The sequence below is a fragment of the Thermobia domestica genome, chromosome 16, assembly GCF_964235325.1.
Source record: "Thermobia domestica chromosome 16, izTheDome1.hap1.1, whole genome shotgun sequence".
Lineage (NCBI taxonomy): Eukaryota > Metazoa > Arthropoda > Insecta > Zygentoma > Lepismatidae > Thermobia > Thermobia domestica.
This window is the reverse complement of record NC_137469.1, coordinates 103,077,503-103,103,958: the sequence shown is the minus strand read 5'-3', so window position 1 is coordinate 103,103,958 and position 26,456 is coordinate 103,077,503. Positions and strand designations below refer to the sequence as shown.

General features: G+C 35.0%; 1 protein-coding gene across 3 annotated transcripts in view; it reads left to right on the top strand.

The window, feature by feature from the left end:
- The first annotated feature begins 2,613 nt into the window (after positions 1-2,613).
- RhoGAP100F (Rho GTPase activating protein at 100F) overlaps positions 2,614-26,456 on the top strand; it is a 1,104,624-nt gene continuing 1,080,781 nt past the window's right edge. For all 3 annotated transcript variants that reach the window (XM_081742854.1, XM_081742856.1, XM_081742857.1), the window contains exon 1: positions 2,614-2,632. The gene's annotated coding sequence lies outside the window, so the exon portion shown is untranslated. The remainder of the gene's footprint in view (positions 2,633-26,456) is intronic.

Here is a 26,456-nt window from a genome sequence, read left to right as displayed (position 1 = left end):
CCATCAATTGTTCATCACTATCCATCATCACTTGCTTTAATCATCATTTGCCTTAGTCTAAAGAGCATAATAGCGAGACGTTAGAAGAACTGAAAGATTTCATTTATTTTTTTCAGTTCATATACTCATGTATTTTCTTTCGATTTTTTTTTCCTGCGTACTATATTGGAATGTCACAGGGACTGAACAGGGTGAGAAAGGAATGAGGGGAAATTTTCTTCGCGTAATTTTTGGAAGCAAAATCGCCACTAAAAACTTATTGGGGGTGAATAAAGTTACGCAATTGTCAGAAGCTCGCAAATTACTTAAAAATAATTCACAAAAATAACAAACACGAATTTCCCATGTAATTAATAGGTAAACTACTGGTTTACAGTATTCGAAGTCTTATGTAGTTTAATAATTATGACTGCTCAGATATGTGGCCTTTTTATGTCGAAACATTACAATCTAAAAAAAAAATACACTCATGTCTTCCCCTACTTCGATTGTTATGATTTTGCATCCTGGAGTTGGTTTGTTTTCAACCCTCTTGTTCCCTGTATGCATGCCCATGGACACAGCTAAAACGATTCGAAAAATATAGAGAAACTACTATAGTATACATTCTATCTAAATATCCATACATATGAACCGTATCATATTTGCATAATGCAGTTTGGAAAATATAGAATAGAAGAACTGCAAATAGTTTTTTATACCATTGGCGGCTCTTAAGGGAAGTAGCACCCGTTATATATATATATACACTTAATTTTTTACCAATGTCACTTCCCTTAAGAGTCACCACTGTCAGTCAGTGACTCTTTTATTTTTATATATAAGCGTTATCACATATTTTAAGGTTTTCCCTTAGCTCGTAGTGATAAAATTTTAATTTTAACTGTTGTCACTCTCTTAAGAGCCACCATTGCCAGTGCTCTTTTATTCTTATATAAGCGTTATCATGTATTTTAATTTTTATCTTAGGCCGTAGCGACAAAATTTTAAATTTTACTGATGTCACTTCCCTTAAGAGTCACCACTTTCAGTGGCTCTTTTATTCTTATATATAAGCGTTATCACATATTTTAAGGTTTTTCCCTTAGCTCGTAGCGATAAAATTTTAATTTTAACTGTTGTCACTCCCTTAAGAGCCACCATTGCCAGTGACTCTTTTATTCTTATATAAGCGTTATCATGTATTTTAATTTTTATCTTAGGCCGTAGCGACAAAATTTTAAATTTTACTGATGTCACTTCCCTTAAGAGTCACCACTGTCAGTGTCTCTTTTATTCTTATATATAAGCGTTATCACATATTTTCCCCATAGGTTGTAGCGACAAAATTTTAATTTTAACTGTTGTCACTCCCTTAAGAGCCACCATTGCCAGTGACTCTTTTATTCTTATACAAGCGTTATCATATATTTTAATTTTTCTTTTAGCTCGTAGCGATAAAATTTTTACTTTTACGGATGTTATTTCCCTTAAAAGCTACCACTGCCAGTGACTCTACTATGCTATACTGTAGAGCAATTGAAGCAGAAGGCAAGGAAAATCTCAACATAAAATAGTTAAATGCTCAAAATAACATCACTTCAGGACAAAGTCTGATCAAAGAGACCTGACCTTAATTCAAAATGATTTCTTTTATTTTTTAAAAAAATCCTTTTCACTTCCTCTTTTTTATTATCCTGTTTGCTGTTCATGTTTTAATGATATGGTTTTGTAAAGTGTGTTTTTTTTAATTTATTAATTAAATTCATTTTGCTTTTGGCACGGCTGTTCTTGCTGTTTTAATAACGAAAAACGAAAAAACATGGAAACTTTCAAGCTTAAAATATGTAAAAAAAAAGTATATATAATGATTACATATACATGTCTAAAAAAACGTACGTTTATCTATTGGCTTGCTTGTCTCTGTTAAAAACTGTTTCTCTCCCTCTTTCTCTGTCTGTCTGGTAAATCACAGCTCATGAGTAAAAGAGAGAGACAGAAAAAAGAGAGATAAAAACTTCATATGCGGAGATGACAAAAAAACTGCTACTAGCAACCCCGCGTCAACCCCCTCCAACCTGTAACAGGGTGCCAAGTCCCCTTGCGCCGCCTGCCATCTGGCGGCAGGTCGTCGCTTTAACGCGTCTGTTGTCAGCGAGATCGGTTGCTGTGTCGGTGCGAGATTCTCAACCCGGTTCCTATGTGACCTGCAGTGTGTGTGTGTGCGTGTGACCCCTGACCCTAGCAAGTGACGTGACCAGCAATTGTGGAAGGAGGAGTGAAGGATTCATTTATCCGGTGTGGGCTGTTGTAGTTTTTTGTATTAAAAATCCACCCGTGAGAGGAGGAGGGAGCGAGCAAAACACCAATGTAAAATTTTTGTGGTGTTAGAGAAGCGAGCAAAGGGAGGTTTTTGGGTGAACGAGAGTGAAGTGGAGAGAGCAGGCAGGGTTTTGCTGCAGATCGATCAGGGAGGAAAGCTAGTGGGCCGGGGCAGTGTATTTCGAAAGCGCGGGTGTGCTGCAGGCAGCAGGATTTTTGGAACGGAGAGGATTTTCAACCATGACAAAATGTAATAACCGGGTCAGCTGTGTTATCTTTGTTACTGGTGATTTGTGTCAGCTTCCATTACTGGGAGAATGAGAGTTAAAAGGTAAGAACTTTTATTTTTACTTTTGCAGTATTTGGGATTTGTTGTCGGTGCTAATGTTAATGTTCATCCAAATATAAAAAATATTTCTTTACAAAGTAGAACAAACAGACTGCATTCAGAATGAAGAATTTCAGCAATACTGTAGTAGTCAAGTTTAGCCTGTTATGAGTACCATAAGGTTTGCGTTTTGGTCTACCATTTTATTTACCAACTTTATATACTGAGTCACATGAAAAAAAAAATGCTAAATTTTGTTTGAATAAGTGGAAACTATAACGGTATAAATACATAAATCTTGTTTCAGAGGAAAATGAGTTTAAAGTTGGATGATTTCATATGTTTCTTAAGAAAAGTGAGATTATAAACAATTATATCTCTGGCAAATAACATTATTCTGCTTAGATCTCTTTACCGCATGAATGTCCTTGTGTGTAGTTGTCATTTACGAATTTACCTCAACTTTGACCAAATTATTACTTATATCATTTTGGTTTTTAGTTATTCATTAAATGAAATCTAAATGTCGTAACGAAACCAATACGTAAATTATATATTACATTAAAATGATGTGCAAATGTTTCTATAAAGCATTTCTCGTTTTACAGAAGCATTTTCCGCGTGAAATAACTTGAGCTTTGAAAGCTTTGCAGTGCACAAAATTTTTACCGCTAGTCTTTTGCGTGTTACTACTTCTATACGGATTGCCATATTTTGTATTATAAAAAGCATATACTAATTATCGTTAAGGTTTAAAAACTGCTGTCATTCTTATAGTGTTTTTTAAAGTACAAATGTAACACTACTATGAAAACCATTATAAAACATTATAGCTATCAACTATAATATGGATAAAACTAATAGAAAATAGAAACAAAGTAATGTTTTAATTCTATTCTTCACTGAAAGAACTTCCTTTACCGTATTCTTGAATGTAAACATTTACAGTTGGACACTTTCTCATCTACATGTTTATTAAAGGAGCCCTAGGGAACTTGGGACTACATCACGTGACATGATACATTAACGTATTGGCTAGGGGAGTTACGGTAAGTGGTGCGTGCGAGGTATTGAAGTCACGAACCTGTAAGCATGAATGATATCTACAAAGGATCGGCTAACATGTTCCCAAGTACCCACTCTCTCTAGTTTTTTCTCTATGTTTTTTTTACCTTTTCTAAATATCCTTGTCAAGTGATAAGATAAAAAAGAGTCGAAACGTTCCGATGATATTTCTAATTCGTTAATTGCATTAATCTTGTCTTCTTTCACGATATTCTTGTGTTTGTATTTTCTGGTAATAATATGAAATTTTACTCATTTCTGTTTTTTTTTTTTCGAAGAAAGAGATGTATATCAAATGTTTTTCTCTGCCGACAAATGACTAGTGTAAGATTTTTTGAAAGTTCAATTATAGGTAGTTCACTACACGTATCTGCAAATCTGCCAGATATGTACAGGTATATGCAAGTAGTTAACACGCATAACAGAAATACTAACAAACTTACTAATAATTTTACTCTCTAAGGCGTTAGAAGGCTAAGCAAGCGTCTAGCAACATTTCACAGCTTGTCAGCAAGCTTGAATAAAACCTTACATCAATTTGTGATTTTAGAGTAGGCTTGACTCTAGATATTTAAAATATAAAAATCATTTACGCTCCAGGATCAGTAATAAGTATTTTCCGTGAGAGAAAGTAATATGTTTGACATGACGACGGTATTTTTTTTTTAATTTAGGAAAACATTAATCGAAATGAACGCTGCTTCGATAGCAAAAGTTTATGCGTGAATGATGAATTGGATAATGTGTTATTACACATTGTTTAGGTTGCTTATTATTTATAACATCATCCTGAAGGTTATTCTGTAAAGATTCCTCTTTGTTACAAAGAATACTCCCATCCATACTTAAAATGAATTAATTGAATAATAGAATTAATCTTTGCCCTAACATGTTACTATTTTTTTTTAAGAGGAAGGAGATATAGTTTCTGTATTTCGTTCAGTTAATAATAAAAGAATGAATTCTATGGATTTTTCGCTTAAAATGAAATTATTCTCACGACTAAATGCGTTTCTCTTAATACTCCATTACTATAAGTGATTTTGGCAACTTATTTTGTCTTGGTTATCATAGATTTCTTTAGTTGTTTCACATCTTTTTATATCTTGCATATTACAAGTTACCTTAGATGTTTAAACTGTTTGCATATCATTGATTACTTTAGTTGTCTAATTTATTTTTGTCTTGCGTATTGTAGGAGATCTTATTAGAAGTGCTCAGTTTTACGAAATGTTTATTTGCATGTGTAAAGTATTTTAAAATAACGATTTTATTACGAAATAGATATATTGTTTGACCGTTTTTCGTGTTATGTTTCACATTTTATTTAAATATTAATTTACATTTAAGGAAATAGATTTTGAGACAAAATTTGTTCAGAACGCCATAATGCGTTGATGTCAAATTTGTACGTTTATTGTAGTAGTCACAATAATAAAATTCCTGGATTCTAGGATTGCAGTTCGAGAAGAGGAATCGCGGTAAGGGTCGGAAAATAATTTCTCCAGTAAGTATCTAAGCAGAATTCCATGATTACTTTCTTTATTATCTGGAATCAGTAAACACTCGACACTATCTGACATTGCCGCACTATTCAAGCAGTGTTTAGCATAGCACGGAGAACACCTAGTGATCCACCTTAAGTTCACATTTTTTAAAAATAAAATTATGGTTATAATTAATTTTCTAAAAACGAATCTTCAAAGCAAAATAAACAGAAAAACTAACCGTAATGACCTAAAATACTTAAACTCTTTAATATATTAACTGAAAAAATCTAAACTTATAATTAGATATATTGCAAATTTCACAGAAGTAGGTATAATCTTACCTAGCAAGCACCAAAAAAGTCCATATTTTTGTACTAGAATATTGTTTTCAAAACATTCATTATTTTGACTGGACTAGAAACTAATTATTTTTTTTTATCTATTTAACAAATATGCACATGTAGCCTGCCAAACTAATTTACTCCGAAATCACTAACCTTTCCTTTCAGGATAGCATGATTGACATACACATAGTAAATATATTTCTCCATAATACCTTACGCAAGCAGGGTTTAAACCACGAAATTTCCTTGAGCACGACACTATCATAACAACAAGGTAAAAGGAAATCATCCAGGGTCTACATTTAGAAAAGCATGGTCACGACATTCGCTTGGAAGAACTGTGATAGAACCCATGAAAAGTTTCAGTTAGTATGGTCGGATACCGGATCAAATTCGTGACCCCCACTTGCGAGGCACCCAACCATTACACTTCACCCGTTCAGTAAATTATGTATTATTTTAATTTTCATTAGTTGCAACTTTGTTAGAACTAATTTATATGTGTGAACACTAGATATGAAAATTATGCTAAAAATAATTTATATCCAGGTGAAACTCGTTAATACATTAATTACAATCTACAGTATTATATAAAAATGAGAAAGATCTTGTTTGTGATTGCATCACTAGACAGTGACTGAACTGTTTGAAATGAACTTCTGGATATAGTTATCACTTACCTCAAACTGGATTTTCATCATGTACTTTGATTAAAATGCATATTCGAAGAGGGATGGGGTTCCAAATTTATGAAGAAAGAAAAAAAAACATGAATTTCTCACAATCCTGTCAAGTTAGAAAAATTAAACTTGTACGGTATATAAACTCGTCATAAAAAATAAGCAAATCCGTATTGCTGTGTTTTTGAAAATTCTCGTTTTAGGAGGGGAAGGGGGTATTTTCTATAATTTCTTTCTCCACATTGAAACCAAAGTTGCCTGTTGTTTGTGATCGTATCATGGGGAAACGGGTGAACAGTTTGAAACAAATTTTGAAACCGTTAGTACCTACTTTGAACTAGATTCTTATCATGTCATTTTAATTTAAGGCCGTATTCTAAGGGGGTAGGGGGTTCAAAATTTCTGAGAAAATTGGAGTACCTAATGTTTTTTTTTTAAATCATTACACTGTCATAAGAATGTGTATGTTAACAGAGGTTCAACAATTTTCCATAAACATTTTCTCCGTGCGAAGGACGGGCATTTTACATAGCTAACAAAAAAAAAAAAAAGTTACTTCCGTGAGTGAATACAGAAAAATATCGCTGTAACGAACGCTAATACACGAAATGATCAGAATTGCGAAGTAATGTTTTGCCCGCTTTCCTTTTCCCTATTTAATATGTATTAAAATACTTCATTTATACACGGAGAAAAATGCATAATCCAATCGGCATGTAAATGCTGTTTTTACCAGGTTACGCGCGCTCACCATATTAAGTAATGTTGTTTCATCAGTAGTACAATCTACACCACCGTCCAGCGAAAATTTTGTATTGTGGGACCACCATTTCAAATCTAGAATTAACGCCATACCCATTCCGACGGTGTTAACTTAGGTATATAATGTTTTTACTACCTTCCTACGAGTGTCCCCTCTTGGTTCTTTCTAAATCTGTGACTCCCTACCTTACGAGAGTAATAATTTTTAACACGAAACCAATCATGTGAATAAAATTATCCAATCACAGCGAGTCTAGTTCGACGCCGAACTCCAGACTTGGCATGGTGTTCCCACCTGCTGTACTTTTATACATGAAATTACATTACTTACGGAGCGCACCCGCGTAAATACGATGTATCCACACGGAAATCCTAGTCCTTTTTTTCTCAGTGTATTTTAAGGAATTTCGAACTTTCAGCATAACGAATGATTTAATCTTTTTGGTCTATTTTTAGCATCATTTTTTAAAAAAATATAATTGGAATTCATTTCGTTTTATATTCTAAACATTCCTCTTATTACATTATTTTATTATTAAAGTAATATGGCAGCTATTTTTTTTATTTATACATATTTTTTACCATTACGGGCATCTATGGCCTTAAGTCTGTCGTGTATGAGGGATGATGTTTTTCGGGAAGCACATTATCCGGGGAAGTGGGGAAGGAAGGTAGTAGCCTGGAATCTGTAAGTTAGGTACCATCCCGGCACACAGTGGTCGGAAACTTGGAAAAAGCGGACAAAAATAGTTTATTCCGAAACATTGGAAGTTAACGGACGTCTCTCTGTCGTTCTATACGTAATTACCCTTTCTAAATCGATTGTAACTACTGATAAAGTGATTCAAAGAACCGCTGCTGCAATACGTGCAGTTATATATACAGGGTGGTCCAAAAGTTTAGAATCCCCTCTCATAAATGTCAAATATTGCAAAATATAACCAAAGGAAAATGTAGGGGAGTAATAAAGGTGAGAAGAAATTGGGGAGGACACAGAACAATGAAAGCCGCCATCTTGAAATCCACCCTAGTGAATCATACATACAGTTTATAAATTGAAAACATAACATGTTGACCTTTACGTGAATTGGACATCGCTAGCCAGTACGAAGTTATGGCAAGTGTTAACATGCATCCAAGAAGTGGTTACAGGTTCAATTGTGATCTCCCTCTAATTGTAATTGCAGCTAATAAAAAGACGGTGTGTTTGACCTTAGGATACAAAATTAAAGTTCACAGTTTTGTACTCGCACCATCTTCGAAGAAACACTAATAGTTACTGGAATGTAATGTAGATCAGGATTATGTTGTTTCAGATTAAAAGACTTAGTAAAGAATCTTCTTATATACTACTGTACTTACGTGTAATATACAGTAGCTCCACATGACTGATAGTTTATCACTGCACTATGTATGAGGCTTTTACTACAACTTTGATTCAGGGACGAAGGGGAATCCAAATTACGTACAAGACATTATGACTTTTTCCTTTGTAAGGCTCACATAGCGGATCTAGATTGCGATCACAACAACATTTCCAGTTAGAAGGGGATGAGTCCTTCAGCTGCACTTGGCTGCAGCTACTTTCAATGCTCAACCTGTGTACTACTAATGATAAACTCAATAAACCTTATTTTGCAGATAAGCAAAGATAAGATTAGTCTGCAGAGCTATTAACATCAGCGTATATGCAACTTTTCGGTAACACTAACAAAGCTATTATATAAATGATATGGCAATGGATAACAAGTAAACACACAGTATTTGAGCCCAATGTACTATTCAAACTCTTTCATCGACCTCAGAAACGATATAAATGGTTAAAACATATATTGTTTGGTTCGTTTTTTACTGATTTTTCGACATTTTTATTTGTTCATGACTTCATACATTTTATGGACAGCGAAAATGTTTCTATGTCCTGGAACTCCGGGTTTGGAAGCAGGAGAGATACTTATAATCAAACATCAATACCGATTTCATAGGCGGCGAAGTTGACAAAAATCGATATTTGACCGCTTTTTCCCAGTTTCCGACCACTGTGCGGCATTTGCTGGTATATGAAGAAAACTCAGGAAAAACTTATTTTCTGACATATTTTCGACCGAGTGTCCTCACCGGGAACCGAACCCTGGACGCTTCTACCAAAACCAAAAGCTCCAGCTACTACGCTACGCGAAACCACTAGGATAGCGATTTGAATGTAACTAATGAGCGTTATTCCATTAAATAATGTCCAGTAACATTCAAAAGAAAATCACATACTTTTTCTAAAAATAAAAGAATTTCGAAGTTTTTTAAAAATTCCTTTCATCTAATAAATATGCCTTTTTTGTCTGTAAATTCATGGTGAAGTAGGTCTTTCAGTGAATAATTATAACAACAGGTGTGTTCTTGAGAATTGTTTCATTTCAGTGAAATAAAATTTTACTATAAAAAAATAATTTCAGAGGTCCCCACAATTTCGTTATACTGGTATTTTGCTATATTACACAATAAACGATACAGCTAGTTGCGGCACTTGACGCATTTCTTTTATGAAAATGTAAAAATGTATTTTAAAATTTTTCCATATGACACTACAAATTTAGAAATATATCAAGAACATGTTATCAAGAAAATACTTTTTTCTATGCTTTTAGAAAATATAATTTGTTCAGATTAGAAATGACGCTGTCATCTCTATTATGTGTCTAATATTTTCAATAATATCTGGGAGACGTACAAATAGTATTTCCTAAATCCAACGTGAACTCATGGTACTTTAAATGATCAACTTCTTCTTCTTCTTCTTCTTATTATTATTATTATTATTTATTTATTTATTATTTACACTCGAGATCAAATTGGTTTTAAGAATTAACAAGTTTGTATTTATTGCATTGATTTATCGCCAAATTTCTACCAGAATCAATTACTTTTGACTTTGAAAGTGACTGTGCAATAAACTTTTCTAAATTTCCATCAGTTACTGACACACTCAAACTTTCTAAATATTGCCTACAAGCATTTCTAATACGTGTAGCTTTTTTTTAAAAAAAAAGTTTGATTATGGACAAAATATTATTTTTTTCTGAGTATAAAGTACGTACTTCGTAACAGCTAGAATATTTAAGTTTTGATTTCGTTTGTTGAATTAGAATTTGTTATATATAAAACAAACTTCAGCCATTATCTTTCAAATCATAATTTTTTATTAAGAAAAATTATTATCTCTAAAATATTGCAATATTGCAATGTTGCATACATGAGGTAGGTTAAAAGATCAAATAAATACATCTTGAGCTGGTATATTGCTGATTGATTGGTATATGTTGAGATTTGATTATACTGGAAAATTTTGGAATAATAATAATAATAATAATAATAATAATAATAATAATAATAATAATAATAATAATAATAATAATAGAGTGGGACCTCGATAATTACAAGCTGAAGGGAATAGATAAAAATTCTAGTTAACGAGTTTTTCAAGTAATCAAGGTTCGAGTTATTAAGGTTTGAGATACTGAGGTTTCACATTCCTCATGAAGTGTGACTATATAACCTCAATAATTCGAAGTTTTATTCATTCAACCTCTATAACTCGAAGTTTTATTCATTCAACCGCTATAACTCGAAGTTTTATTCATTCAACCTCTATAACTGGAAGTTGTCAAAGTTTCTTAAAATTAAACATGGCTGCTAAAAATAAAATACTAGATATAAGTAAAACAATTTCAGTTCAAATTAGTAACAGTGACACATAAAAGGATAGATCTATAGTTTCGAAAATCCTTGAGTTTTACGTCCCACGATTATGCCGGTTAGGCTAAAGGAGACGGTGATGATGAGTAATGAATGAAATGATGGAATAAAGAAAGTGGGAGGAAACGGGAGAACCCCAAGAAAACCCACGCACACGGTGTTTGTCCACCACAAAGTTCACTTGGCGGGGGCTGGGATTGAACCGGGACCCCAAGCACCAGAGGTGAACGCTCTACCACTGAGCCACCGGAGCCCCAGCTATAGTTTCGAGTTATCGAGGTCATATCAAGAAAAATTCGACTTATAGAAGTAAATTTCAACTCGTAGAGATTGCAGATACGAAAGTTCGAGTTATCGGAGTTTTAAAATACTTATATGATTACGAAACCCTTAAAATTCAACTTATCGATATTGTAATTTAGAAATATTCGACTTACAGAAGTTATTTTAAGATTGAGTTATGCGGAGGTTATTTTAACATTGTGTTTTGTGGAGGGTCAAAAAATTCGAGTTCTCAAGGAATTTGAGCTATCGAGGTCCAACTGTAGCTACTTAACGTATCAATGGAAATATTCTGAACTTAATTTGGCATTAGTGCTGTATCGCTGGACCACATCAAAAATTAAGAAAAAAAAAGGCTCCAAAATGTACTAAATTACGTAAGAAATACAATAGGCTATAATAGATTCGGTTAGACCTTTAAAACAGAAAATTGAAAATAAGTATGAATAAAATCCAGGAAATAATAATAATAAAAAAGTGTTATTATTTAATTTCTACCCAAAATCAATTGGTAGTGATTCTGGCTCAAGTACCGGCTCTATCTCCTCACGTCTTGATTCTCGGTAATCTTTTATAATCTAATTTTGAAAATTTTCTAATTTTGTTTTCTAAATTTGTGTACAAAGTTTATGCAGTGATTCTTTCCTTAATTTCCTTTAGAAGTTACCAGAATTTTCTGCATCACAACAGGTCCACAAAGGATGTGATATCATGATATTTAAGCCATATTTACTATTGGAGTATATATAGTGTAATGACGGTGATGAATGATCTTCATCATTTTCGTACTTTATCAATTTATAGTTTTTGTACTATGAATCATAAAACACTGAAACAGCGTTTGAGATCGATAACTCGGGTGAACAAGTGTTGTTCACGAGACTCAAGAAATTTATAATCTCGCCCAGAGATGTGCGTCTACGCGTAAAAAACGATAGTTTACGTTTACGTGTCAACTATGCGTAGACAATGTAAACAACGTAGACTATGTAGAATATGTCAACAACACGTAATTTAATATGGCGTCATGGACAATAAAGCAGCTTTCTTTTGTCGTTACCTTGCGAAATTGCGTACAAAATAAAATGCCTAGACCAACGAATAGTAACTTTCGAATACTTAGTTTCGTCTTGATGAAGGAAAATGAAAAATATTATGCATTTTGCAAAATATGCAAGAAAAAATCGGCAAATACAGCAGCTTCAAGACTGAAAGCCCACAGGTGAGAATTAGTTTTGTAAATTTCATTATAAAAGCAGTGCTCGATGTGGAAAATCTAAGGAAGTGGTATGTGCAGAGCAGAGTAAACATACAGATTAGATAATTCCCTCTACTTTTTATATATTAGTCATTTCCCTAATCTTTCACTGCACCGAAGCAAAACAACTGAATGAGGAAACATGAACAAACGAGCAACGAAATTCTTCCTTACATTCGATAGTGGTTGTCTACATAGTTTACACGGGAAAAGGAGTAATGTAGATTACGTATAGATTACAGTAGACAATCGCGTAGACGTAAAATTATAGTTTACGGCACATCACTGATCGCCTCGTCTCAAATACAAGATGAGAATTGTAATGTTTCTCGTCTTGTCTCGACTCTCGATTTGTTTTCGAGTCGAGACGAGAATTTTTATTGTCTCGTGGGTAACACTATTTGCAATGGTATTTGTAATATTCGTGTAAGTGAATGAAATATGTATTTTCTCTGTATAAAGGCGCCATAATACAAATTTCACGCCGTGATATTCTGCGACTTAGAAGAGCATTTACTAATAGTTTAATTATCTCTTCTTTCCACCTCCCTTTCGCCTGAAGCTTCATGAAAATTAATTTTATATTCCTATTTTAAGTACCTAAATATCTTAATGTAATAAATTTCATGCCTGCATCCGCTGTATTGAATACGTCTTCCGCCTCTTCCGGATAGAGTTTACTAAATTTCGTACAAGTTTATATTATATTTTTCAGCGCATCAAAAATTCCCAACATAGTAAACTTCATGTCTTATCTTAATAGTTTAGAAGAATTTTCCCCCATGCACATGTCGCCTATTATAGTGAATTCACACAACATACTGTATTCGGGATGGAATTTCTAATATTTATGGAACTATATAAGATATTCGTGTTTGAATGCCCTCATCAACAATATGGGGGTCATGGCTAGGCGCACAAACAAAAATTTTTCTTGGGAAGGGTCTAAAGTTTTTTTGGGAGGGGGTCCAATACGTCTATGTAGTATTGAATCTGTGTTATTCTGCACCCGAAAAGACGTTAAGAAATTGTCAATTACTGCCACCAAGCATCGATTTTTCTATAGACAGACGGAACAGCCTGTTCTCTCCCTTTTGTGTCTCTCTGAGTGAGATTTAAATTATTACAAAAGCCGCATTTTCTAAGTGGAATAAATTCCATTACGTACTTTATTGCAAGCAAATCATACGTCGTCTTTACTGCTGTTGTCAATGGTGAGAGGAATGTAATCTTCCGAATGAAACCGAACAGATACGAAAACAGAGACGAAACAGAGGAAGCTGTGCATTTGGCTTGTTCCCACCAATGTATTGAACATAGAGGAATTTAGAGCATTATACACTGTAGTTTGTTTCTGTAATTTTAAGGAATAAAAGCATTTATTTATCCTTCTGTATAGTGTTGTGTGTAATATAGTACCACTTTTTTACTTTTGTTGAAATCGGGAAGCCTTAGATTTCCATACTGCTAGTTAAACTTGTGCAAATACGACGACAACGGAACAGATGAGTGGTACCTGTTGCAGATTCACGAATTCAGAAAAATCGTTTTGCGCAGAAGTGAACCAGCCACAGTATGATAGATGAAGGGAAATTGAATCCCTTTGATTCACTGGATTTTATGATAATGTACAGTTATTTTAAATGGCAGATCTACCCCTCACCTTACAGAATTTAAAACGAAAATAAAATATTACACTAGGCATTTTCTAAAGTAGTCACTATAATTCTATGAAACGATTAACTGAGTGTTCATCAAGTGATACATTACCATATTAGTCATGTTTATTTTGTTACTGAAAAGACGTGTGAAATGTCTCAGAATTCACTGATCATTTAATATGTAAATAATGGGTGTTGTGAAACCATCTCCATCAAATTACTGGGTAAGGATTGACAACTCCCATCGGTATAAGATAGTTTAACATAATGAAAATGTAAAAACAAACAGAAAAAGTGAATGTCTGATGATTGGTGCTAGAAGTTTTCTTTAGCAAAGCAGGTATTCAAACATAGATGAACTGAAGAGGGCAGCAAGTCAATGAGAAAGAACAGCTACATTGAATTGGTTAATTTGATTGTAAGTATGATTAGAAAGTTGTTAATAGTTTGTTGAACGCACCTACGTTTGCTAGAACTTCGAATATAATTCAAAATGACCTAAGCACCTCTGTAGCAGAGGAAATGTTTAACAAAATAAGTCATGGAATTTTTACTTTTTCCTTTGTTGCAATATTTCTTCACAAAATAACAGGTGTAACAACTTTGAACACTGTGAAGGTAGAAAAATGTTTTACATGAATGACATATGTTACTGGAAATCAATCAGTATTGGCTGAGCATGTGTAAAAATGAAATTTCTTTAACATCCCACGTTTATGTCATTTTAACTAAAGAAGACAGATAATTCCCTAGTAGCAGAAACAACTTGCAAACCGCTTGCTGGAAGCTTAAATTGCAAGTCATCCAAGCTTGCATTCAGCTTGATTGGAAAACGTGCAAGCATGCCGCAAGTTGAATTCCGAATAACGAAGTTGCAAGAGGGCAACCTTGCATTCAGTATTCCATTCAAGCCTGACGCAAGCGTTTTACAAGTCAAGTCAATAGCCAATGAACGGCCAGTGATGCTATGGCGCTCTGCGAAGGTCTAAAGAATCGCTTGAAAGTACAACAAAAGGCAGATTGTATAAAACCAAGCGTTTCAAGTGCGCGTGAAGAAAGCCAAAAACCAAGCACGCGCCAACTGGCCGAAATCTTTCTTGCCACTAGAGTTTTGAAATAATTCTTGGAATGATAATGTGGTTGGAAACGGAGGAACCTCGAAGAAATCCATGCACATCATTTTTTCGCACGGCTAGCGCATGCTAATATTACTTTGACGATTTCGAAGGGCGTATTATTATTCATGACCTGTTTCCCCAATCGGCAACAGCACCATACACCACTCCTGCCACCTACACTTTCAGCAGAAATGATAGAACTAAATTATTTTTATAAGAAAAGAAAAAGTATAGATGAGGTGCAAAATCAAGTCTTAGACTACATCAATCATTTCTCTGTTAAACAAGTATAGTTGTGTTAAGAAAATCATTGGACAACGTAAAGCAATGACATTTCAAAGATCGAGAAAAATGTTTAAACCCAGCTAGCAACTTAAATTTATATTTAAAATTATATAATTTAACAATTATATAATTTAATTTAATTATGTATTATTAGAAGGAAAACATCTGTTAATTAAAGCCATAGTTAGTAGTGTGTTAAGGAAGCCAGATCAAAATTCCTGCCTTTATTATGTATAATGGTTTAGAAAAACTTCCCTTTCTCCACTCTCTCTCTCTCTATCTTGAATTCATTTGGCACCCCTTTTGGATAGGATTTTCAACCTTCGTGAAAGGAAATGACATTCGTATTTTGTATATCATAGAGCTTCCTACATCAAATTTCATAGGTTTATATGTATAGATTCAGAACAACAATTAAACTCATCCTTCTGTATTCTTTGAGATGAAATTTAGGAGATTTAAGAAATTCGCGCAAGTGAATAATGTTTATATTCTACGTTTAAAATACCACCCGTGTGTCAAATTGTGTTCTTTTATGTACCACAGTTCTGAAAAAAAGTTCTCTCCTTTTCGTGAGTCCGCCATATTGATTTTGACCTTCCTTCACTTCTTCAGAGTAGAATTTCCAAAAATTCGTGTAAGTGAATCTGATGTTTTTTATGACGTATGAAAGAGCCTGCATCTAGATATTTTTGATTACACACACAGTGGTTAAAAAGGCCCTTTCTGTTCTAAAGTTCGCTACATTGAATTCGTACAATGATATATCCATATTTTTTGAAACAGGTAGCTCCAATATACAAAATTTATGTTTGTGTTTAACGGTTAGAAAGCTACATATAATAATATTGCACATAAATTAATACACTTTTCGCATATCTTATTTCATCCTTTACGTCATTAGTCAGTTTGATTGACTCAAATCATGAAGATTTATAGTCTACAACCCTTCTGAGATATCAATGACGACATTGGTGAAGGCTTCACTTAAAGGAGATTAGTACCTTCTGAGCCGTTGATAGCAATACTAGATACATAATACATATATACATAGTTACCTACTTGCATATATAATGCATACATGCACACAAACATATCATACATGTATACATACACACAGAGATACATACATAGAGTGTGTTTTTTGATGGTATGCAACGATACACAGTACCAGCACCTTTTTCTGAAATATTACAAAAAAATATGATTTTATTTCATTTCTTAAATACAAAATTAATAAAATGAAATTTTTGAAAAGTCTGAAACAAGCTGTTGGAAATCTGCTTGAAAGACACGATGCTGATTTGCCTCAGTTACTAAGATTTTAGATTCCAAATATTAGGCAGAAATGCATGGGATGACATTTCATGAAGTCCAAATTAGAATGTTAACGCGCAAATTCCACTTAAATAGGAGAAAGCCAGTTTCTGGTTTTCGTAAGAATATTCAAGAAAATAATATTTTCTCAAACACACATTTTGGGTACAGTTACATTATCTTCCAACGAATGTATAAAGGAGTTCTCTCAGTGAAGTTTTATAGTAACTTCATCTACAGGTAGATCATTTCTGTTTGCACAGACAACTTCTGCTCTGGTGTTCATTAGGAGAGCATTACATCCTTTCACACAGTTTAACACAAGAAAATACTTTGATTCCTGGACACTCCGAGGTTGTCGTTCTTCAGTCGTCGAAGGATATGCTAAAAGTGCTGAAATTGTAATAACAAACGCATGGTGAATATCGGCACTTTTTGCTCTATATAGAAAAGGGCTCCATATATGCATATACACACATGCATAAATATATATAAATACATGCATACTAGGTGTGTACAAAAGTGTCGAACCTTATTTTTTTCCCGCGTAAACTAATGAAGTAAGGGAGACTTTTCAGTGTGGATGTAGAAGGAACACTCATGTGCATTCGTAAAGTTTTTTTCCTCCCACAGAAAGCGTCAGTCCTCGCTGGCAGTTGGCCAACGAATGAAGACTTGTAGTGAGCGGTTGTCGGATTTCAGTTTTTTTTGGTAAAATGACAGAAAAACTTGAGCAGCAATATTGCATCAAATTTTGCCAAAGCTTGGCGATACCCAAGCGGAAAATTCTATCGGATCGGTATATTCAATTTTGAACGAGAATTTGGGCATGAGGAGAGTGTCCGAGAAATTTGATTCAGGCTTTCATCTCCAAACACAACATATCTGTGTATCGTCAGGCTTCCTATTCACTCGAGATGGTTCCGTATGACTTTTGGTTATCCTCCAAGCTGAAAATGCCACTAAAAAGGACATTATTTGAGTCAAGAGAAGGCATCATGCGAAACGCGATAACACGGTTGCTTACCATTCCAAAACTTGTGTTCCAGAAGTGTTTAAAACAATGGCAGGAGCGCTGGGAGAAGTGTGTGCATTACCAAGGAAACTAAAGGGGATTAGTGTTTCGGATTTCCAATTCAATAAATGTATTTTTGCCAATCAAAGGTTCGATACTTTCTGAACACACCTCGTAAATATGTATTCTGCTATTAAAAAAGGCCTATCTTTCTTTTTAAAGCTCTGTACTCTTACCTGCAGTCGGAATTAAATCAAACTAATATGGAGTTCTTTTGGTCAATTGAGGTACTTATTTAGATTCAAAGTATTAGAACTTTCTTCCTTCATAGAATATGACCTTTTAAAGGAAGGTGCATGGATAAGAATTTTACAAACAAGACAGTACATAAATAAATATATGCGTACATATAGATACATGCGTACACGCACATACACACATACCTACTAAAATATGTAATACTTGCATTCATAGTTTTATTCGTATACATGCATAGAAATAAATAAATAACAATATTAAAACAGAGTAACACTCGTAAAATCCATTTTACTTTTAGTAGATTTTTATAACAAACTTAATATAATATACCTTTCCAGTATCCTTATTGAACAATTTCCGGTAATGTAAATACATGAAATTTCATATTGTTTATTAAAATATAGAGAAAATATAGACCTGACAAATTATTAACACAAAGCTCTATATTTAATATGTTGTCATTAATCGACTATTGTTTGGGTTTCAGGAAGTCATTCAATAGCTTTCAGAATGGCATGTAACTGTAAAAATTTGGGCTGAATTTACTTCGTCGTAACCATAAATTTGAACTATCAATTACAATTTACTTTATTATATAAAAAATGGACTTGATAAACTCCATAACAGCAGATAATCGGCAGTCAAACCGTTATAAGATAGTAAACTTGATTATGATTTTACAGTGAAAGTAAAAATCTTTCTTGAATAATGCAGGGTGTATCAAAAGTCTGAGACCATAGGCCAACTCCGTTATGAACAAAGATAGGAGAAAAAGGGGATGGAAAGAGAAAAAAAAGTTGTTGGAAATAGATAGTTTGGAGTCTGTGAAATTTTTCTATTCGCATCAGCAGTTTTGGGTTCACACTGGTAGAGCGCCATATGTTAAATGAAAAGCAACGTTACCAGATCAGCAGACTGTTCGAATGAAACATGAAGATACCCAAAAATGACTTGGGTAAGGTTATTGTAATATGCTACATCTCATTTAGCCTATGCGCCATAACCATGGGACGTAAAACTTAAATATTTCATGGGCTGCGATGGCTCAGTGGTAGAACGTTCACCTCTGGTGCTTAAGGTCCCGGGTTCGATCCCAGCCCCCGCCAAGTGAACTTTGTGGCGGACAAATACCGTGTGCGTGGGTTTTCTCAGGGTTCTCCCGTTTCCTCCCACTTTCTTCATTCCACCATTTCACTCATCTCTCATCATCACCGTCTCCTTTAGCCTAACCGTCATAACCGTGGGACGTAAAACTTAAAACCTCCTTAAATATTTCATTTTCATTTCAGAAAATAATTTAAACCTAGCATTTTTTTACTCGTAGAACAAAGTATAATCCTAGAAATAACTAAAGCCTGTGTCAAACATCTTGGCATTTCAGCTAAACGAATAAAACGCAAGCTCTGTCGCGACGTTGCCAAGTGGTAAAGAGGTGTGGCTATGGCTAAGCAGACAAACTACAGCGCGATCAGGTGACAGGGAATAGACGTGAATGTGTGCAAAATAAACGTGGCAATACCGCTAGCCTCTCATTTGCTAGCAGCATTTAAAGGGAACTTGGAGCGCCGCCTTCAAAAGCCAAGATGTTTGTCACGCCGTTTAACAATAATTAAATACAACATATACCTGGGTATAATAATGTATAAATGACACAGCTATTATTTATAGTTAACTTAATATTTAAGCCCGTAGTATACATTTAGTTTCTTTGCCCGTAGAGTCGAAGAATTTACTCCAAATCTGGGCTTTCCGGGCGGAGTCAGAGATTTAGCAACCTTATATAATACTGTTTTCTCATGGATTATTTAGCTTTAGTGTAGAAGAAGTTTTGCAAATGCATGATTCAGAAGCGTTTATGCAATATTAATTATATAGTGCACAGTCTGCCTACCTGCATATACTATTTTTTCATTTTTGATACTTTTGTACTAACATTTTAAAACCGGAACTCCTGGATTCTAATTTCCGGTTGAATCCATTGGAAGGATCTCTCAATCGCATACTGCTTGTATTTCAACGAACAGTGTCATTTCAGTTTTGCTTGGGGATGGACAGGCAAAATTCTGCATTGAGATAAGAGTTTCACGTCCTTTATTAGTATATTTGTATACAATTGATAAAATATATGTATTACTCATACTCATGGGAAACTTTTCCCAAATGACGCCCCTGATATCAACTATCAACTGTTATGATAGTATTTATCTATCCCTCGCTGAAATCCTATGCTTAGGATTTGTGAAAGGTTTTTATTTTCAACGAAACTAGAGTTTCCAAATGTCCGATCGTAAAAGACCAATGTTAATGGTCTCTTTTGTAAGTAAACCGGACCCGTTTTGACCTTCTTTTGTGCCTTTTAAAAACATACGGCAGTCCCGTCTAACTAACTGAATCCTGATTAAATTAATTTCCGGGTTAACTGAATCTCTCTCTCTAAAATAAGTTTTACTCGTACGCGGCTTTTATTTAAAAACATCAACAATAAGTACAGTATTTGTTTCGATCTAACAAGATATTTACAAAATGAGTAAGTTCATTGTTATGACAAGTTGACAGTACCCACCCATGTCCCCATCTCCAACTATTTTTAGCGTACGGATCGGAAGTCAAATTGAAGAAGTAAGTTGAATTAATTAAAGGAGATGAAGAGACACAACCCACGTTGAGTGAAGATGACATTGCAGCCGCGTGTTCCAGTCACCAGGCAACCGAGGTGATGATGATGATGATCCGCCCGTTTTAGAAAAGGAACCAACAAATCACACAGAAGGCACTGGAATGTATGAAGCTACCATGGTTTACATACTACAACGATGCGCTCAGAGGAAGGGTGTGTGTGTGTGTGTCACGGGTCTGAACCCTCCCACAAAACTTCGTAATTCGGCTAACATTTTTACACTTTCTTAACATGACTATATTTATTTAACAGAGACGTGATTTATTTAGCCTAAAGAAATTATTTTATCCACTTTGTACTCTTGCTTTCCTTTTAAAAATAACCTAGTTCCACTGGCGCAAATCGCGGGGGGTTGAGGGGGACATGTCCCCTCCAATCTTGGAACTGGGGGTGACTGTCCCTCCAAATAATCCGATTTGAAATGTGTTTTTGGATGGAAAAGTGATGATTTTTGTCCAATTGCCACAAAGGAACGTGAGATCAAAGTTATGTCCTCCCAGAATAAGCCTCAAATCTTCTCACCTCCCAACGTTGAAGACAACTCTGCTCCCATGATCCTCCACAACATTGTTTTTCAACTTTATAAATATTTTGGACATCGCTTAAAAAAAAAGAAAAAAAAAGATTATGGAAATGGTCTTACCCGTCTCTTCCAATGTTGAAGACAGATTTGTGACGCTGTCTAGTTCTATCAGACTTTCTGAGAATATAGAGTTAAATAATTAACAAATTACTTATCGTCTTTTCGGGTGCAGAATAACACAGATTTAATACTACATAAACGTATTGGAACCCCCTAGAAAAAAATTTTGATCCCTCCCAACAAAAGATTCTGGGTACGCGCTTGAATGTGCTGCTATATTGCTTCTAATGAAACGTCTTAAGGAATGAACTACTAAGAAGCCTTCATCTAATCTTAAGCAAAAGGAAGTATATTTTTTCACAAGCTGAATGAAACTTCATTGTTTTAGGATTCAACTTTAGTTTAGCAATGTTTAGTTTTAAAAGCATCAAATGTTGCCAATAACGTATTTTCGCACTGAACGTTAAAAATACATATCAGAATACATCAAATATACAATACTGTATATATATATATATATATATATATATATATATATATATATATATATATATATATATATATATATATATATATATATATATAACTTGATTCAGGTTTCACATACTACTTAGTTGTAGCAATTCAGTTACACGTGAACTTGCGTAAGGACAACATGGGGCTTCCACAGAACGTCATAAAGGCGAGTACGAGTTCAAACTGGGATCAAACGCCACTGCAGCGGGACGGAAGATATGCCCATCAACCTTTGGTGAGGGTGTCGTGACTACGCGGACAGTGTAGCGGTGGTTTAACAAGTTTAAGGACGCTGACAAAACACTCGAAGACACACCACGTGCCGGAAGATCAACACACGTACAAAATGAAGATCTTCGGGCAGCAATTGAGGCAAACAGTAGCCAGACATATGAAGAACTGGGACTACAATTCAGTGTGAGTAGAGAAACCACTCGGCAGCACCTCCATCAACTTGGGAAGCACTACAGGTTGGGTCGATGTGTTCCACATGTTTAGACTCCGGGCCAGAAGGCAACATGAGCAGACACCTGTGTTTCTTTGCTGTCTCGTCTGAGGAAGGAGACATTTCTGGACAGGATGTTGACATGCGATAAGAAAAAGGTCCTGTACGAAGCTCCACGGCGCCATCATTGATTAGCATCCCATGAACCGGTTCCAAAACAGCCGAAACCAGCATTGCACCAAAAGAAGATCCTCCTGTGTTTAGTGGACTGCTAGCGGGATCGTGCTTCGGGAACTGCTACCAGCTGGACAAAGCATCAATGCAACAGTGTACTGTCAGCAGTTGAGGCTTGCTCAAGAAAAACTCAAAACTCAAGAGCAGCACTTCTGAATCGCAAAGGGGTCCTACTGTTAGAGGACAACGCTAAGACCCATGAATAGGATGACCCGGGACACCATTCTATGCCTTGGGTGGGAAACACAATTTCATCCGCCATACTCCCCAGACATTGGACCTTCCGATTATCACCTGTTCCATTCCTTGGACAATCCCCTTAGAGGACGCCAGTTCAAATCCCTAGTAGAGGTGAAAAATGCACTTCATACTTTCTTCGCTTCACCGCCCACCAAATTCTACCGCGATGGAATCCATGACCTTCCAGAACGTTGGCAGAAGGTCGTCGATGCTGATGGGGACTATCTTTGATCTTCGAGATACGTCTTAGGTGACATTTGGTTTGAAGGTGGTGGGTGAAAAAGTGACAGAACTTTCCTGGTTAGCTTTATACAAGATATCCATGGTAATGGGCGCTTGAGAAAATTCTGTTGACGACGCTAATTTATCTTCGAGATACTCCAATATTTAAAGAAATTGTTACATTTTCCTTAACAAGTGAACTTCGCTCTCTTAATGTATTATTTTCTGCTGTTGGGAACTTGAATATTGAAGATCTTAACATGTATGAATTGTGTGAAGAATATTCTTTGCTAAAATTATAATTTTGAGAAGCTAAAGCATGTTACATTAGACGAAGAAAAGTATACACTCGTTTTGAAGGAATCTTCTATAAACTTTAAAAACTACAAAATAATAGCCTCTTGCATTTTTTTCAGTATCCAACTGCAGTGCTGAATGTGAGAATATTTTGGAAAATGAAATCTCTATACTGGACAGGAAGTAGAAATAGGCTTAATGTTGGCCCAGTGAAAGCAGAGTTTTAAACCTGTACAAACTATGAACAACGTGGTGACGATGGTGAACCTAAAATGTGTTTTTGTGCTAGAATGTACAAGAAGTTGTTATGTGACAAGGCTGAAATAAAAACAATTCAATGTGACAATGGGTTCCACGAGAAAGTTTTTTTTAAATACAATACAATAGGGTTACTGTAAGGTAACTTGAATATAGGCAATCACGGAACATTCTAATGGTGAAATGATGAAGTGTTCTCTTTGAATTCAGAAATCTGGCAATCTTCAAACAATCTTTCCTGGTAAGACACTACCCAGGCTGGTAGCCAGCTCAAAAATGTAGTGTGGGGCTGTAGAATTTAGGAGGGGTCCGATCCAATCATCTTATAGTTCATCACCATATTATAGTTCATTTGCACCGTGAAAAAATTAAGGAGGGGCATAAAAAATTTAGAAAGCCCCTAGACCCCCTGGATACAGGCCTGATACTACCTTTCCAAATTCGTGCACTAGTGTTCTTACTATATCTTACTATACTCTGTATAGGTTGATAATATTATTCAACTACTCCCAGTGACGTATTTACGATTTTGTTTCGGGAGGGGCTTTGCTAACTTTCGGGGGGGGGGAGCTTTACCTGAAAATGTGAAAATTCTGCAAGATATTTCATATACTTTACCATAGTAAGTACGATTTCGGGGGGCTTAAGCCCGAAAGCCCCCCCCCCTAAATACGCCACTGACTACTCCAGTGAAGATTGTGAAACAGCAATTGATTGCCTTTCTAAAATTTAAAATTGAGCATCTTTCATTGAAACATCGAATTTTCTTGAGGAATGGAGTTTTAGAAAGATATTTTAAATTTATGTTTATAAAAATAATATTTTGACTAACCTTCAGAATTTCATTTGTTCATAAAAAAACTATTGTGCCGATAGTCATTAATATACGAATTTGTCACATTAGTCCAATTACCTACACACATATACATGTTTGCAGTGATGCTACGCATTAGTTGAACTGATCTATGTCAACCCTTCGTCGCAGCACCTTTGGGCGTGAATCGTGATTCATTGCTCAGCATTAACCTCTGGCTTCCGAAATTAATCCTGATTATTGTTGTGTATTTACCAAGGTTGAACAGGGAACGTACATTTCAAGCTGTTTTTTCCCTACACGATGACTGTAGCCTCTATTTATAGCATTACGATATAGGAAATATCAACTTTCATGATTCTAGTGTTTAATTTTTTCCTATTGACTATTTAAAATTATGTCATTACTTAACGTAAAGCATGCTATAAACAATGTTTAGTTTATTGATAAAGTAGCAGAGTATATCCGCTTTGTAGGGAAATAAAATAAAGTTTTACGTAACGTTTTGAAAAGTTTATTTGAGTACTAGCAATAACACCATACTTGAACAATAAAAAGAATTGGCCCTCTGGTCTTACCTATACTCTAGAGGTCTGCACGGGCCGAAATTTTTAGCCTGGATCCGGCTCGGCTCGTGAATTTATAATTTGAGATCCGACTCGAGTCCGAAATGTGTTTTAACATTTAGACCCGAGCTCATGTGATAATCAAATGAGCCCGAAATAAGCCCGAATTACAGAAACTTAATAATTAATAAAAAATGTATTTTTATTTACAACTAGAGATTTAATTTTGCGGTTGTGCTTTAAAAGTTCTCCAGAAAGAGCTGTCCAATAAATATCATTGTACAGTATTTACAAAGTTAGGCCCGAAAAGGCCCGAGAAATATGGTTATACATTTAAAAGTTTAAAGCCCGAGACTGGACCGGGACCGAAGAGATATATGCTTTCCGAACCCGTGCAGATCTCTACTATGCTTTTTACTTATATGATTTTTTTCAGTTGACAGATGGTCTGAACCAAACTGCATTTTTATTTTGAGAAATTGTATTTCCAAAATCTCATCATATTCAGTGGAGGATCTAGAAGCTAAAACCTAAGAGGGAATCCAGAGAGATAGGTATATCATGAGTTTACTATAAACTTTCAAAAATAGCTTAAATTATTTGTCATTCAAAAAAACTAGGGGCCTAGGTTCCCAGTCTCCGGGCTAGATCCACCACTGATAATATTCTATTTTCTGTCTTCAATATATAAAATTACTTTGTAAAAAGTTCAGAAAATGTGATCCATGTTAAATGGACACATAAATGTCCTTGATTTCAATGTGTTTTACTTATTCTGTTCAATACGGGGGAGAGTTAGCTTCATTTAAATACTTCGACGTCAAATGATTCTCCCTACGTCAAACCGATGGAAGCTCAAGTAGTTTGGATCCCACGTTATAGCATCTGCTTCTCATACATGTTGAAAGGGACACTTAACGGCAAACTAATCTCTTTTCCTACGCAAGAGAAAACTGATTTAACATTGATAAACTTATTTCGTAGTTATTGAGAAAAGAACATATAGGGTGTGTATAACCACCTTTGTTGGTGAATGTACCATATTTATGTTTTATCTCTACTTTCTGGGGATTTAATATACCTTATGTGATTATTCTAACAAATTTGCAAGTGTGAAAATCTATATACGAAGTATTGTAAAGGAGTTTTCTAGACTAGTTTTGCAACTAACCAGGAGATGGCAGCACACTCAGAGCAAGTCATTTATACGCTAATGTGCTATAACATCGTGCTATGCATATTAGGAGCCCTGCAACTGGTGCTACTTGGACCACCTATGTTACAATGTTTGTTATTTCATCATTGACGTCAAATGGCCAAATTATCGATAGCGAGTTCTACTGACAGTTGCTTTTAGAACATCCGAGGCGAAATGACCAGGTCTGTACGTCTTAACGAAAAGGATGCTCCACACGACAATGAATCCTGTCACCGAACTCTCCTTACACGTGAATTTTTTGTCAGAAACAATATGACCTCACTTCTGCATCCATGTTATTCGGCAGGCTTGGCCCCTGTGGGCTTGGATATTTGCCCGAAAATAAGATTCAGCTGAAGGGTTCTTTTCATGCACTATGGAGATCCAGAGCAAATTGTAGAGAGTGCTTGTGCGGATTGTGCACAAAGTGATAAAAACTCACTCACTCTCTTACTATAACATTCTCACCTATTCATTTTATTTTGTTTTCAG